The sequence below is a fragment of the Eptatretus burgeri genome, chromosome 12, assembly GCF_056783735.1.
Source record: "Eptatretus burgeri isolate ZD-2024b chromosome 12, Ebu_testis_v1, whole genome shotgun sequence".
NCBI classification, from domain to species: Eukaryota; Metazoa; Chordata; class Myxini; order Myxiniformes; family Myxinidae; genus Eptatretus; species Eptatretus burgeri.
The window spans coordinates 48,203,414-48,220,121 of record NC_140972.1 but is presented as its reverse complement, the minus strand read 5'-3'; positions in this window follow the sequence as shown (position 1 = coordinate 48,220,121).

Below are 16,708 nucleotides of genomic sequence, written 5' to 3'. Positions count from 1 at the left end.
TATATCATTTAATATCTCATCTTGTTTCACAACAATGTATTTATATTTTTCAGTTGTGTGCTTCATGTAATCCCCAAATTCCTTTTTACTACATAATGTAGAACAATTATCTCTCCAAAATTGTTTACATCTATTGAATTTAACTTGAATAAAATAAAAGTATTTTTTTCTGATGGAACGACAAGGAAGTTGAAAGTATGATTGACTAAGATAAATACAATTACAAGAAGAATGTCTCCCTCTTGTGTAGTAGCTGTCCATTACCGTTTGGTTTCTCTCATTAACACAATCATCAAAGATAATGAGGTTCTTTTTTGATTTATCCAAATCTTGGGGAGACTGTATATCATCCGTATTATCACTAAGAATACAAGTTATCGGTTTTGATTTCTTTTTACATCTCTGTGTATCACAAAATAGTTGTATTATATCTGCAATGTTATAATCATTTCGGTTTTTTTGAAGTTTAAATAAACCGATTATATCTTCTTTTTGAAGACCAGAATTAAAACCTTGTTAGAGTAGTTGATACTCTGGTTGAAAACTCGACTTTGTGAAAATTATTAAATTATCATAATCTAAAAAGTTGGGAGTCAGGAGCATCTTCAAAAGTAAGCAGGTTTTTCTGCATCCGCTTGAACCAACTATGAGACATCTTAATGAATTTGGAATATTTTTATGATTGTTAAATTTTATCTTATTTTCCCAAATGGGTAAAAAAATCATTCATTTACATATTTGGAAAACAGGTTATTTAATTTATTATTGGCTTTTTTAGAAGCTCGATATTTTATCCTAAGTTCGGGTTTCATTTCAAGATAATCCATTATTTATACAATATCTTGTGTTGATATTTCACTGAAAATGACAATCGTGAATAATATAAAACAACAATCCTTTGAACATTTCTCTAATCCGTTCAGTTTCTTCCCTTGTAAGGAAAGGTGTGTTATCACCCTCATACTTTACATTCATTTCTCTAATCAATCTTGTAAAGTAATTAATTTTTGGTGTAAATTTAAAAGAATTATTTTCCCTTTTATATTTTTTTATCATTAATTAGATGATAATCACAGAATATACATTGTTTATAAGCTTTTGACTCTGTGTTAAATCCCACTCTATCACACGCACGACAATTCTCAAATTTGTTATATGGAGAATCAGGAAAGTCTAGCATATTTATAAAGTAAAACATTACTTAAACTTAAGTTCATCTTCAGAATCATCTATAAAACTATCATAATCTTCAGTTGAATATTGACTCATATTTAATTCGTAGAAACGACATTACTGTTGATATCTATATACTTTTTTTCATTACCAGATTCAACTACATTTTTTATATTAAAAGTAATTTTAAAATGATCCTTTACTACTATTGAATGAAATGTCATTTCATCTGAGATATTAACATCCTTTATTTCATCAGGATTTACATCTTTAGGATAGTTGAAAAAAAAATACAAATTTCTCCTTGCATATTACAGATGGTCTTATCTTTTCTTTCTAAAGCTTCATCCATAAGGTTTTTATTTTTTGATACTTTTTCTTGTTTCATTGCTATTTCTAGTTTTGAATATATTACCAGAAGGAGAAGAGAAACTTTTGTTAGAGATACTTTAATTGATGTTCTTCCAGGTATACTAAAAGCCCTTCCACTGAAGGAAATTGAAGAATTCATCTTATCCACCATCATTGTTTTTATCCAATAGTTGTTATATTTATCTTTGTTCAATTTTACATCCTTGACATATTTCTCAGTATCTTTTACAAATGAAGTGATTGATTGAAACTTGTCTTTTGTGTCTTGAAACATTGTATTTTTCAGTGAAAAAACTTGGAGGATAAAATGGTTTTAAGCACAGATTCACCTATAAATTAAACAAAATTTTAATCAAGAAAATTTTAGTTTACGCAATGTTTAATTATATAAATTTGGTGAATACAACGTACTGCGATGTTTGTAATCACGAATATAAACATTATAAAAAAACACCTTCGAACCAACAAACACACATTTAATCTATTTCATCAAATATCTCCTCTTGAGTTGGAAAGAAAACATTGTGATATCTGCTCAAAGGATGTTTTGAAGAGTAGTTATAAGAATCACCTTCAATCACAAAAATACAAAAAAATGAGTTTAAAGTAAAGGGAGACTATTATATTGAAAACTCTGATGGGGCATTTAAAGGGCATGTAAAATAAGGATTTTTCAATTTGGAGAACCCCGTCCATCATCAATAGCTGAATCAATTGAAATAGTTAAACCTGATGTTGAAAAAGTTATTAGAAAGACATTAAAAGAAATGAAAACTTTAAAGTTTTATATGGGAGTGAAAATGAATGTGAAAAGACAAGATGAAGAACAAACTCCTTATATGAGAACAGATCTTCATTTTATAACATCATTTCAAGATTTTTTTGAATAGTGGGGTTTATGAAGAACTATCAAGACAAGAGGAGGATGTTGATCATACAGTGGTAGCAAATGGATTTCATATTTAAAAAATCATCTTTTTAGGTATACACATTCTAAAATCAAACCCTCTTAAAGCTTCTTCTTATATTGAATTACCAAAAGAAATAAAACTAAAGAAGGCAGTTATTAATATTAAGAACAATGATAAATGTTTTCTCTGGTCTGTTCTTGCTCACTGACATCCACCAAATTGTAATTCAGAAAGAGTAAAACAATATATGAAATATGAGAATACCTTGGACATTAAAGATTTTAAATTCCCAATGCCACTAACAGATATTCCTAAATTTGAGAAAAAGAATAATCTTTCTATTAATGTGAATGGATTAACGGATACAAACAAAGTTCAAATATTAAAATTTTCAAACGACTATAAAAATGAAGAAACACACATTGATCTTTTATATTTTAGTGTTGGAAAGAATTCACATTATACATACATCAATAATTTATCAAGATTAATCTCTTCTCAGGTATTCAGAACAGCAAACAAAATATATCCTTGTAAGCGATGTCTTAATTCATTTCATACAAAATAATGATTAGAACAACATTCAAAATATTGTAGTAATCATAAATCAGCTGTAATTACAATGCCTAAACCTGGTGAAAAGATTTCTTTTGAAGATTATAATAAATCTATCATGCACCCATTTGTGATATACGCTGATTTTGAATGTATCCTAAAAAAGATAAATACTGCTTCTCCTAATCCAAAAGAATCACATACAAATAAATATCAAAAATATACTCCTTGTGGTTTCTGTTATTATATCAAATCATCTGTTGGAGAAAAGTATAATAAACTTGAACATTATAGTGGGGAAAAAGCTTCACAAGAGTTTGTAAAACGATTAGAAAAGGATTGTATAAGACGAACTAAATTAATGAAAGAAACAAATGAACCGATGAAACTAACCCAAGAAGAAAAATTAGAATTTAGAGAGAAAAATATCTGTCATATTTGTGAGGAGGAAATTGAGGATTCTAAAGTTTGGGATCATTGTCATCTTACTCGAAAATATGGAGGTCCCACTCATTCCTGTTGTCATCTTTATGATAAATTTCCTTCTTTTATTCCAGTCTTTCTTCACAACAGCGCCAACTATGATACACATCTATTTATAAATGAACTTTCCAAAACACCAGGGAATATTTCTGCCTTAACAAACACAAGTCAAAAGTATATTTCATTTACAAAAATGATATTCACAAAACCTTTAACTCGTATTAGGTTTCTAGATTCTTACAAGTTTATGGGAACACCACTAGCCTCCCTAGCATCAAATCTAAGCTCCACGGGGTCTTTTCCAAATATTAATTCATTCTTTCCAAAAGAGGAAATTCAAAGTAAAGAGGAAATTCTAATTAATTAGGAAATTAATGAAGACATTCTAACTGAAGATGAAATTCTAATTATAAAGAAAATTCAAACAATGAATGAAATTCTGATTAAAGAGGGAATTCTAACTCGAGAGGAAATTCAAACAAGGAATGAAATTCAAAGTAAAGAGAAAATTCTTACAAGTAAGGGAATTTATCCTTATGATTATATGGATTCATTTATGAGATTTAAAGAAACACAACTTCCTTCAAAAGAAAGTTTCTATAATAACCTTTATGAAGAAGAGATAAGTGATAAGGAATATAAACACGCACAAGAAATTTGGAAAATATTTAAGATAAAGAACCTTGGAGAATATAATTATTTGTATCTAAAAACAGATGTTTTATTGTTAGCTGATGTGTTTGAAGCTTTTAGATCACTCTGTCATAATAAAAATTGTTATGGATTAGATCCTGCCCACTATTTCACAGCTCCTGGTTAAGCTTGGAGTGCAATGTTGAAAATGACAAAACAAGATATAGATTTAATCAGTGATGTAGATGTGCTTTTGATGATTGAGAAGTCTAAGAGAGGTGGAATATCACAAGTATGTTCAAAAAGATATGCTAAAGCAAATAATAAATATCTTCGAAATTATGATAGTGATGTGGATTTTTAAACCCACATTGTTGTGATCATTGTCCTCCTGAAGGATTCTAACTGGCCGATTGTGGAATCCTATTTGACTTCAGGCAGAGTTTAACGTTTGTCCGATTTGGTTATAAAATCCTACAAAAACCCTATCGACACTGATAAAACTGATGTCCACACAAGTCCTTCCTTGTGAAACAATTTATTTTCTAATTATCCACCATACACTTCTCACCCTTGTACAATGAACTTAAGAATCCCCATTGATTGCAATATTATTATTTCTATTTCATTTATTCTTACTTTAGTTAACAGTTAGACCAAACCCGATTCAATTCACTTCCACATTACATCAGAGTTTTATTCTAACTTGGTACTTGGTCAGTTCCAAGGAGTACAAGCCACCGAGATTCTAATACTTTCTCAGGTTCTTGCACTGAAACAATTTTACATTTCAAAGCATTTTATACTTTCATGAGAGAGAGGTTGGGGGATATTCACCCAGACTGCAGACGTGTCCTTTAGACGAGAATCCACTTCGTACATTTCTAGGCAAAGGTTCGTTTATCAGCTCGGTCACTCTGCTCCAGAACAACACATTTCTTATCATTTAGGGCAAAAGTCTTTTGGCCAGAAATGACAGCCAATTCAACTTGTAGAATAACAGTTACATTTCTAAAACTCCTTTTGTTACAATTTAGAATACATTAATATAAATTTTTCCCCCACAATAGTGAAAAATATCATAAGTATTTGATGTATTTTGATGCTAATAATTTGTATGGATGGGCAATGTCTCAATCTCTGCCTTATGGTAAATTACAGTGGGTGGAAGAAAAGGATTATGAAAAGGCTTTGATGAATATTGTTATTTCTTCTCAAGAGGAATTGAATGAGGAAGAAGAAGGTTATTATTTTGTTCTTGATTTGAGGTACCCAAGTGATCTTTATAATAAGCATAAAGACCTTCCTTTTGCATGTGAGAAAGAAAGCCCAAAGAAAGAATGGTTAAGTGATTATCATAAAAGTTTTAATATTAAAGGCAAATCAACAGAAAAGTTATTAACAACATTCTATGATAAAGAGAGATATGTTTTGAATCAGAGAAGCTTGAAACAGTTTTTGAGAGAAGGATTGACAGTAGCTAAAATTCATAGAGTTTTAAAATTTAAGCAAAGTCCTTGGATGAAAAAGTATATTAAATTCAATACAGATATGAGAACAAATACAAAAGTAAAATTTGAAGGGGAATTCTATAAATTGATGAATAATGCTGTCTTTGGAAAGACAATGGAGAATGTTAGAAACAGGCAAAACATTAGATTTGCAACATCTTGGAAAGAAGCTTCTAGATTGATAAATAAACCAAGTTTTAAGAGAGAAGAGGTATTTTTTCAGAGAACTTTTCTGCTATTCATATGGAAGAGGAAAGTATTGTAATTGATAAACCAATTTATATTGGAACAGCAGTTCTTGATTTATCAAAGATATTGATGTATGATTATTTGTATAATGGCTTAAAGAAAGAGTATGGTGAAAATGTTTCATTGTTGTATATGGACACTGATAGTTTTATCCTAGATATAAAAACTGATGATGTTTATCAAGATATGAAGAAAAATGTTGGAGTATATGATACAAGTAATTTTAGTAAGAAGAGTGAGTTATTTTCAAGAAAGAATGAAAGGTTATTGGTAAGTTTAAGGATGAGTTGGGTGGAAAAGTAACGAGTGAGTTTATTGGATTGAGAGCAAAGGCATATGCGTATAACTATGGTGATCAGATTGATAAGAGGTTAAAGGGAATAAAGAAATCAATAACTTTTAGAAATTATTATAATTGTTTGATGAAGAAGAATATAGGAAAATGAATACAATAAGAAGTTATAAACATAAGATATATAGTGAAGAAGTAAATAAAAAGGCATTTGGAGCCTTTGATGATAAGAGATTTATTTTAGATAATGGAATAGATTGTGTTCCATATGGATATTGTATGATAGTGTATAGAATAGATTGTGTTTTAACGATGGGAAGATGGGTTAGGATTTTTAAGGGCTACCGCCGCATTTTTTCACAATATATAAATGGTCAAACCAAGTATTAATCAAACTAAAGAGTGGAGAAAATCTCAGTCTTGGTATATAAATGGAATACATAATGAATGTGAAAAATATCAAATAAGTGTTATTGAAAAAATAACTAAAACAAAGGTAAATAAAACAAATAAGCGAATCAATTTAAAAACTAGTAAGTTAGAGGATGTAAAGAAAAAAAATAAATATCCTTGAATCGACTGAAAACTTTGATGGTTATCAATTGAAAAATGGAAAAATAATTTACTGCAATCTCAAAGTGATATGTGGCTCAGGAAGTAGTCAGACAAGAGCATTAAGAGAAGTTTATCATTTCATTATGACACAAAAGGGGTATCTTGAAAAAATATAAAGATTCAAATGTTTTATTTTTAAATATTTTAGATGGGGATTATTGTGCAAAGAAAATTAAACTATTGAAGGAATTTGAGAATGAACAAATCTTTATAGGTTCAATGAGTGAGCTAAACAATATGCATTGGTTATTTGAAAAAGAGTGCCCCTAGGCTTACATGTTTCAGATATTTCTTTAGAATCACCTTTAACAAATCACATTACTACTTTATGACTTGAACAAATCTTTATCTTATTGCATTGGTTATTTAAAAAAAAGTGCCCCTAGGTTAAAGGGGGAGACAAATAAATATAGCTTGGGATAAAAAGGGGGTTTATATTTTAGGGAAAAAAGAAATGAATCGCTGAAAATCCCCCATTCACTTAAATGGGGAAAAGTGAGCCAGAATCAGTATATTCACCCTACTGACGGTCCCCCAACCCCCAACAACGAATAACAACTCCGCCGGCCAAAGCAGGAGACTCCCAACCCTGCGAGTGGATTCTCAACACGTGCAGGAGAAAAACGAGAAGCAATAATGAATGCGGCGCAGCGGCGAGGGAACGGCCCCGATTGAGCGGGAAAACGGCTTCTTCTGGAAGTTTCCCTCGCGTGCTGGGAAAAGGGAGGGGGGAAGGGGAGGGGCTATAAAAAGACGTGCTGAGGAGAATCGCGCTCTCTCTCTCTCTCTCTCTCTCTCTCTCTCTCTCTGGAACGCGCGCTAAAGCTCTCTCTCTGGATCGCGCTCTCTGCGTAGTTGTAAGGAAGCTCTCTCTCTCTCTCTCTCTCTCTCTGGATCGCACTCTCTGGGTGGTTGTGAGGAAGCTCTCTCTCTCTCTCTGGATCTCACGCGCTAAAGCTCTCTCTTTGGGTCGCGCTCTCTGGGTGGTTGTGAGTAAGCTCTCTCTCTCTCTCTCTCTCTCTCTCTCTCTCTCTCTCTCTCTCTCTCTCTCTCTCTCTCTCTCTCTCTCTCTCTCTCTCTCTCTCTCTCTCTCTCTCTCTCTCTCTCTCTCTCTCTCTCTCTCTCTCGGTCTGTCGTGATGAGGTCGGAGATGCCAGAAGAGGTCTATCGTGACAAGATCAGAGGCGCTGAGATGCCAGCAGAGGTCGTTGTCGAGACGCCAGCAGAGGTCTGTCGTGACGAGGTTGGAGGCACCGAGACACCAGCAGAGGTCTGTCATGACGAGGTCGGAGGTCCGAGACGCCAGCAGCGGTCGTTGGCGTGCCGAGGATTAAGACGCCAGCAGAGGTCTGTCGTGATGAGGTCGGAGGCGCCGAGATGCCAGCAGAGGTCTGTTGTGATGAGGTCAGGGGCGCCAAGACGCCAGCAGAGGCCTGTCGTGATGAGGTCGGGAGAAGGAGGATGGGACCCCGAGGATTCACCACACGGTCACATTTTCCTTCCTTCTCTTTCTTTTCAGGGTTTTTGTATGAGAGATGTGGTGCCGTGTCCTTAAGTAAACCTGTTTAAGTAATTGTACATAATAAATAGACCAATGGTAGTAGTTGTTCTTGTCGTGCTTTTGTTGGTTGCATTGCTTTTATTTGCCTCGCCTTATTGTATACGTGCATGCCTGCATACGTGCTATAATAATAAATGTCCTTGTGTGAATGTTAACCTGCTCATTGCATCCTCTTCCCTTAATTGAACTGCCATTATTAAGTTCGGAATATAGTTGGTTCTTAATAACCGATAAGAGAATCGGATCCGGCGGGGCTTGGCGATATACACCGCTCGGCAAATCGCAAACGGAGTGAGCTGCTTCGCGGCTCGTTTCCAAGTAGGTCCCGTCGAGGTGTAAATCCCCGGCACTTCTGTCTGCGTGCATAATTATGTAAATCGACAATTCTGCGATCAGACCCTGTCGTGCGTGGACAGAATAGCTGGCTGATTTTCGGTGTGATTAAAAAAATATCCGTGGCTGCATTTCGGCGTTGTTCCGAAAGCTGCGACTAGGTTTGCCCGTTCGATGGGCGAGAGCGGCCGCCATTGGCTAAAAGCGGTCGCCCACACGCCGATGTGTGGGAAACTACAACAATATATATATATATATATATATATATATATATGTATATATATATATCTTCTTCTTCTTTCGGCTGCTCCCGTTAGGGGGTCGCCACAGCGAATCATCCGTTATAATGCACATAATGATTTGGCACAAGTTTTAGGCCGGATGCCCTTCCTGACGCAACCCTGGTCGCCTCTTACGACACAGGGATATGGTCAACCTATTTTAACCGGGGTATACACCGGCCCAGTACACTGGTCCTCACTTTGCCGACCTCGGAAGGATGACAGGCTGAGTGAACCCCCTGGTGTATCAATTCAGTGGCCCAACGGGGATTGAACTCAGGACCTTTTGGATCCCAGGCCGCTGCCCGAACCACTGCACCAACACCAGGCTCATATATTCATATATATATATATATATATATATATATATATATATATATATATATATGTATGGATATATATATATATATATATATATATATAAACATATATATATAAACATATATATATATATATATATATATATATATATATATATATATATATATGTATGGATATATATATATATATATATATATATATATATATAAACATATATATATAAACATATACATATATATTGTTGTGGAAATGGCCCTTAGTGTGTTATTAAATATAGGATTAGCCCAAATCCCCCATTAAATGCATGTTTAGCCAGGTTGTTCAGTAATTGGACGTTGCATGTGTGTCGGGAGTTGTAGCAGGCTGTTCAATGTTCATGCAGTGGTGGTGTAACGAGAGGTTCTTCTTCTTCCTTCCCCTCTCCGAATGAAGCCCCGCCCACCGCTCTGAGTGGGAGTGGCCTAAAGAAGTGAGCACCGGGAAGAAAAGGTGGAACTGATAGCGCCGAGGTGGTGCAATCAGCTGTACAGGGGACGGCTGTGTCTGTTTTGTGATCGGCTTTCGTGAAGAGCGAGCCAAAAGAAAGGCAAGGAAGGGACTGCAAAAGGTCTGTCTGCCATCGGCTGAAGGTGGGACTGAGAGCGCCGAGGTGGCGCGATCGGCTGTACAGGGGATGGCTGTGTCTGTTTTGCGATCGGCTTTTCTTGAGGAGCGAGCTGAAAGAAAGGCAGGGAAGGGACTGCATGAGGTCGGTCTGCCCTCTGCCGAGGGAGAAACTGAGCCTGAGTGAGGATGCTGCTGCATTGAAACGACTAGTGGGAGGTTGCAATCTGTGTCGATTGAGTTGGCGATCGACTTTATGAGGAGGTCATCGACAGGTTCAACCTGCGTCTAACTACGGAGCCTCTGTCCTTACTCAGGACATGGCCCGACATGTCTGGACACGTCTTGTGGTCCCATCAATCTGCCTGCGGAGCCAAACACCCCAATTTGGAGGACAAACTGGAAGACACCATAGATCTTTCGTCTTTTGCCGTCGACCTTGCATGGTCTGGACGTGCAGAGGCTGTGTGCGCGGATGGTGCTGGGAGAAGAAAAAGGACGACGCTATTATCTTGCCAAGCGGCGTGCTTGAGCCGGGTGCTCAAATCCGTGACATCGGCTTGTCATGAGCCGCATTCGTGCTTTTGACACTTTTGCTCTCATCCAGGAGGCATCAGCGAGTACTCTGTTTCTTGTCTGCATGTCTTTTCTGCATGTTGTCTTAAGATTTATCTCGCAAGGGTTCCCTTCGAAACCCGTAATCCGTAGCTCCCTAGTTAAGAACAGGTTAGAGATTAATTATAACATTGCCGTGAATGCTTTGCTTGTGTTGTGTTCCCTGAAGTGTCCCCAATAAATCTGGCTGAGTTATACGAGATTCACCGCATTGAAATATTCGTGCCATGCTGAGAAACAATTCGCTCAATTTGGATATATTCACAGAAAAAAACTTGTAAACGCAAAAATGCTCAAATTGGCCTAAAGCAAGCTTTTTTCACCAAACAAAAGCATTGGCCGACTCAACGTTTTGTTCTACATCACTACTCTGAAGCGAAAACGCGTGATTTTATTGAAATAGTGAGTATTTTACTTTCAAATTCGCAAAACACTGCATTTCACAGAAAAAACTTGGAAACGCAAAAATGCTCAAATTGGCCTAAAACAAACTTTTTTTTCACCAAACAAAAGCATTGTCCGACAACTTTTTGTGCTACATCACTATTCTTAAGCGAAAATGCGTGATTTTATTGAAATAGTGAGTATTTTAGCTTCAAATTTGCAAAACGCTGCATTTCACAGAAAAAACTTGCAAACGCAAAAATGCTCAAATTGGCCGAAAACAAGCTTTTTTCACCAAACAAAAGCATTGCCGACTCAACATTTTGTTCTACATCACTATGCTTAAGCGAAAACGCGTGATTTTATTCAAATAGTGAGTATTTCAGCTTCAAATTCACAAAACGCTGTATTTCAGAGAAAAAACTTGTAAACGCAATAATGCTCAAATTGGCCTAAAACAAGATTTTTTAAACAAACAAAAGAATTGTTCGACAACTTTTTGTTCTGCATCGCTATTCTGAAGCGAAAACGCGTGATTTTATTGAAATAATGAGTATTTTAGCTTCAAATTCGCAAAACTCTGCATTTCACAGAAAAAAACTTATAAACACAAAAATGCCCAAACTGGACAAAACAACCTTTTTTTTCACCAAGCAAAGGCATTGTCCGACAACTTTTTGTTCTACATCACTACTCTGAAGCGAAAACGCGTGATTTTATTGAAATAGTGAGTATTTTCGCTTCAAATTCGCAAAATGCTGCATTTCACAGAAAAAAAACTTGAAAATGCAAAAATGCTCAAATTGGCCTAAAACAAGCTTTCTTCACCAAACAAAAGCATTGTCCAACTCAACCTTTTGTTCGACATCACTATTCTGAAGCGAAAACGTGTGATTTTTATTGAAATAGTGAGTATTTTACTTTCAAATTCGCAAAACGCTGCATTTCACAGAAAAAAACTTGTAAAAGCAAAAATGCTCAAATTGGCCAAAAACAAGCTTTTTCCACGAAACAAAAGCATTGTCCGACTCAACTTCTTTGTTCTACATCACTATTCTTAAGCGAAAACGCATGATTTTATTGAAATAGTGAGTATTTTCGCTTCAAATTCGCAAAGCGCTGCATTTCATGGAAAATAACTTGTAAACGAAAAAATGCTCAAATTGGCCTAAAACGAGATTTTTTCACCAAACAAAAGCATTGTCCGACTCAACTTTTTGTCCTGCATCACTATTGTGAAGCGAAAATGCGTGATTTTATTGAAATAATGAGTATTTTACTTTCAAATTCGCAAAATGCTGCATTTCACAGAAAAAAACTTGTAAATGCAAAAATGCTCAAATTGGCCTAAACAAGCTTTTTTTCACCACCAAAAGCATTGTCCAACTCAACTTTTTGTTCTACATCACTACTCTGAAGCGAAAACGCGTGATTTTATTGAAATAGTGAGTATTTTAGCTTCAAATTCGCAAAACCCCGCATTTCACAGAAAAAAAAATAGTTAGCGAATTTGAAGCTATTTGAAGGTGCTCGGTTGGTATATAAAACCAAAATGGTTACAGACTGGCAGAATTCGATCAGTCTCTGACAAAACCAGTCTGTAACTGGGGTCTATTCCCCCAGCTGGCAAGGCACAGGTGTATTTTGGTATCGTGATCTGAGGCGCGTAACCCGAGAATTGTGCTGAACCAGCCGGCATTATAACCCCGGAGACGCCAGTGCTGTGAAGTGACGTCCGAACCCTTAACACTGGGGTCAAAAGTCGGGTGCGAATCCTGCCACCGCTGAATCCTTAACACTGGTGTTAGGAGTGGGATGAGAACTTTTCCGCCTCCACACGAAATTCACGGAAGTCGGATCAAGGGTTTGCGAAGCAGCCCTCCGTTTCCACTAAATTGCGAGCGTTTCAAATTTTTTACCCCCGATGTGCAAAATGGCAGCTCAAGGCGAGCAGTGGCAGGACGGAATAGGTTTGGATGTAGGATCTATGGTCCAGGACACCACCCTCATGCAAGAACTCCCCCCCCCCACAACCGAACTCAGAGCCCAAACCGGGCGCAGAGGCGGCATATGACACCCCTCCCCCCGCCCCCCCCCCCCGTCAAACTTCCCTCCCGACCCTTGGCGGATCCGCGCCCAACCGAGGCAAAATGGCTCCGTCAGGGACATTTAACTTGGACCAGTTGGGGGGAATTCTAATGCTGATGAGGAAAGATGTGCGGGCGATGGATGCCAAAATGGATGTGATGAGGGGTGACATGCAAACGAATAAAGAAGAAATGGAACACAAAATGGATGTGATGAGGGGTGACATGCAAACGAATAAAGAAGAAATGGAACACAAAATGGATGTGAATGCGCAAAGTATGGATGCAAATATGCAAACGCTGCGGGGTGAAATGCAATGCATGGGGCGAAGCCTGTAGGCGGGCATGAAGGGCATAGTGGCAATTGCACGTGGCGAGATGTGGATGGTGGAGCACAAAATGGGGGCACCACATGGCGGAGACACCGAACCGACAAGGGGGAGTGTGGATTGTGTCGGTCCCGCAATGGAGACAGGTGAGGTCATGATGAGGGACGCCATCACTATGTGTAGGGTGAGACACGTGGAGGTGACAACAAAGGAGAAATTAATGGTGACAGAGATGTGGGTAATAAAGGAGACAAAAGGAGTAACGAAGACAAAAATGATAAAAGAGGTGACTGAAACATGTAGGGCGAGACACAAGGAGATGACGGAAAGAACAACAAAGACAACGGAAATAAAAACAGAGATACGGGAGATAGAGGGTGAATTGGACGAGGTATAAGACGAGCACACTCACGTGGGAGTAATAGGGGACAATGGGGTGAGCTGGAGGAATGTTTGGTGGCCCGATGCGAGCAGCAGGATAGCCTCCTCCAGGACCGAGGGGAGGGAATATGCCCCCTTGAGGTGGATCGCGACCAGGTGGGTTCGGTCGCGCCGTGCGAGGTCGAGGGAAGGAGTGCTGTGAATGGGTGCACGCGCAATTTGAGGGTATGGAGACCCCAGGGGCGCTTGTGGTAGCACGATTCCCCAGCGTGATTGTGAACAGGCTCAAAACTGTGTGTGGTTAAAGGTACAAGTGTGGCAAGATGCGTGGTGAAACGTACACATTGAGTGAGTAAAATGGCGTGCGTGAGTGAAAAGGTGTGTAAGGGAGAAGCACCGTGTCTGAGAGGAACCGCGTGTGTGAGGGCGCGGTATGAAAGGGAAATGGCGGTTGGTATGGGGGTAACCGCAACCGCGTGTCCGAGTGTCATGGCGAGGTGGGTAAGCGTCATGGCACGCGGGAGTGCGTGCGAGGAATTGCGACAAAGACGGCGCCAGACAAGAGACAAGTGGCTGTTTTGGTAACCGCGTCGGATTCGCACAGCAGCGCGCACGAGGGCCGTGCTGTGCTTCGCACGAGGCCGCCACAAGCGCGCCTACGCAAGTGAAATCAGGTCCGGAAACGTCCACGGTGGATACAAGCCGATCCCGTGGACGGACAGAAGTTAGGATGGAAATTGTTGAATTTGGATCGGACGGGTTTCCAGGCGGGCGTGTGTGTCGAGCTCCATGTGGCCTGCGCCGCACGTTCTGTTCGCAGAGCGCGCGAAGCGGTTTCCCCGATACGTTACGCGTGCCTCGGCTTGCGCGAGAAATCGCGCGGGTACGGGGTGCGAATGACGTCATCTGGGATTTCGCGGCGCGGGTTACGGGCGAGCAGAGCACATGGGCTCGCGTGGGGAACCCCTCGAAACGCGAGGCTTGCTTGTGATGCGCAGGGTGACGTCATGGCTGCACGCATGGTTGGAATCCGGCCGGAGGGAAATCCCTGCCGGATGTTACCGTCCGAGAGGAGGGGACGAGGAGCGCCAGAAGCACGCTCAGCTGAACCCCGACGTCACTGGGTGTCCTGCACCCCCGATTGGAAGCAGGCAAAGAGGCCGAGTAGTAGTCACACTCCCCAGCCAGCGAGTTATGCCTAGCACCACCAAATGGAAAAAGACAGATAAGGGCTTTGCCCAGGTTTAAAAGAATGGAACAGTTTGCCAGGTCAGGAAAAATGGGTCATTAGGATCGTTCCAGCCATAGCAGGGTTTGTTTCATTGTCTAGAGCTAAAAGTAAATGGTTAGGTTCGATGAACTCTCCTCCGCAACATTCATGTGTGACACCTGGTGTGAGTAGTGTTGATGGGAAAATTTGTTAACAAGGGCCAGGCTCGGTCACCCTCTCCAATTGCCAGAGAGGTCACCAGTATGTCATGAGCACACACCCACGAAGATAACGTTTGAGTAAGAAACACACCATCCTGTTTGTAAAAGAAAAAAAAAAGAGAGAACTTAATCAAAACAAGTCCTGCCAAAGCAAGTCAGGCAAGGAAGGTTAAGGGTACACTCCATCTCACCTCGTCTGAGGTCATCACACCCACTTGCATCCTCAAGAACGCCTCCAAACTGCATTTGCTTACCATCGATATCACCGTGCCACCATTGCTGTGTCACCTGCTGTCCAACGCAGGGCTTGTTGCCTGCTGCTGCTTGTGAGTAGGCCATATGGGCCAAAGCATTTTTGTGGGCCATTGAGGCCACAGTGCTTTGTGGGCCATTGCGGCCGAAGATTCATGCCATTTTGTGGGCTCAGTGGGCCGAAGAACTCTTTGTGAGATTAGGCCACTGGGCCGACTGAACTCACCTGGTGAGAGGCCAATAAGGCCACGAAGTGAGGAAACCCTCAGGGGAGAATGGACATTACTGCCGGGAGGGGGGCATGAAGGAGCGAACACGTGAAAGAACTTTGAACCTTTGAATGTTCTGCTCCTATGCAAATCTTGGTGTTAAAAGTAAAATTGAATGCCCTCCCGTTCAAATCCATAATTAGAATGTTAAGTAGTGTGCATAGAGTGTGAATTTGTTTGTTAGATTTGTTATCCGACACACTAGGATAGGGACTTGCCAATCTTACTGTGATCCTTTGGTTTTTGGAGTTAAGTGCTTCCCATGTTGTGGGTTAGAGTAAATAGGAGATCTGTGCTGTACATTAGACAGGGCCATTGCCGTGGGCTGCCCCAGATGGAGGCTCGAGAGAGCCTCGGGAGAAAGGTGGGGGTAGTGTTGCCGAAATGGCCCTTAGTGTGTTATTAAATGTAGGATTAGCCCAGATCCTCCATTAAATGCATGTTTAGCCAGGTTGTTCGGCAATTGGACATTACATGTGTGTCGGAAGGTGTAGCAGGCTATTCACTGCTCGTGCAGTGGTGGTGTACCGAGAGGTTCTTCTTCTTCCTTCCACTCTCCGAACGAGGCCCCGCCCAGCGCTCTGAGAGAGAGTGGCCTAAAAAAGCGAGTGCTGGGAAGAAAAAGTGGAACAGAGTGCTGAGGTGGTGCAATCAGCTGTACAGGGGACGGCTGTGTCTGTTTTGCGATCGGCTTTCGTGAAGAGCGAGCCAAAAGAAAGGCAAGGAAGGGACTGCAAGAGTTCTGTCTGCCATCAGCTGAAGGTGGGACTGAGTGCCGAGGTGGCACGATCGGCTGTACAGGAGAGGGCTGTGTCTGTTTTGTGATTGGCTTTCGTGAGGAGCGAGCCGAAAGAAAGGCAGGGAAGGGACTGCATGAGGTCTGTCTGCCATCTGCCGAGGGAGTAACTGAGCCTGAGTGTCGAGTGAGGATTCTGCTGTGTTGAAACGACTAGTGGGAGGCTGCAATCTGCGTCGAGAGGAACTGGCTGCTGTGTGAGTCGGTGATCGACTTTATGAGGAGGTCATCGACAGGTTCAACCTGCCTCTAACCACGGAGCCTCTGTCCT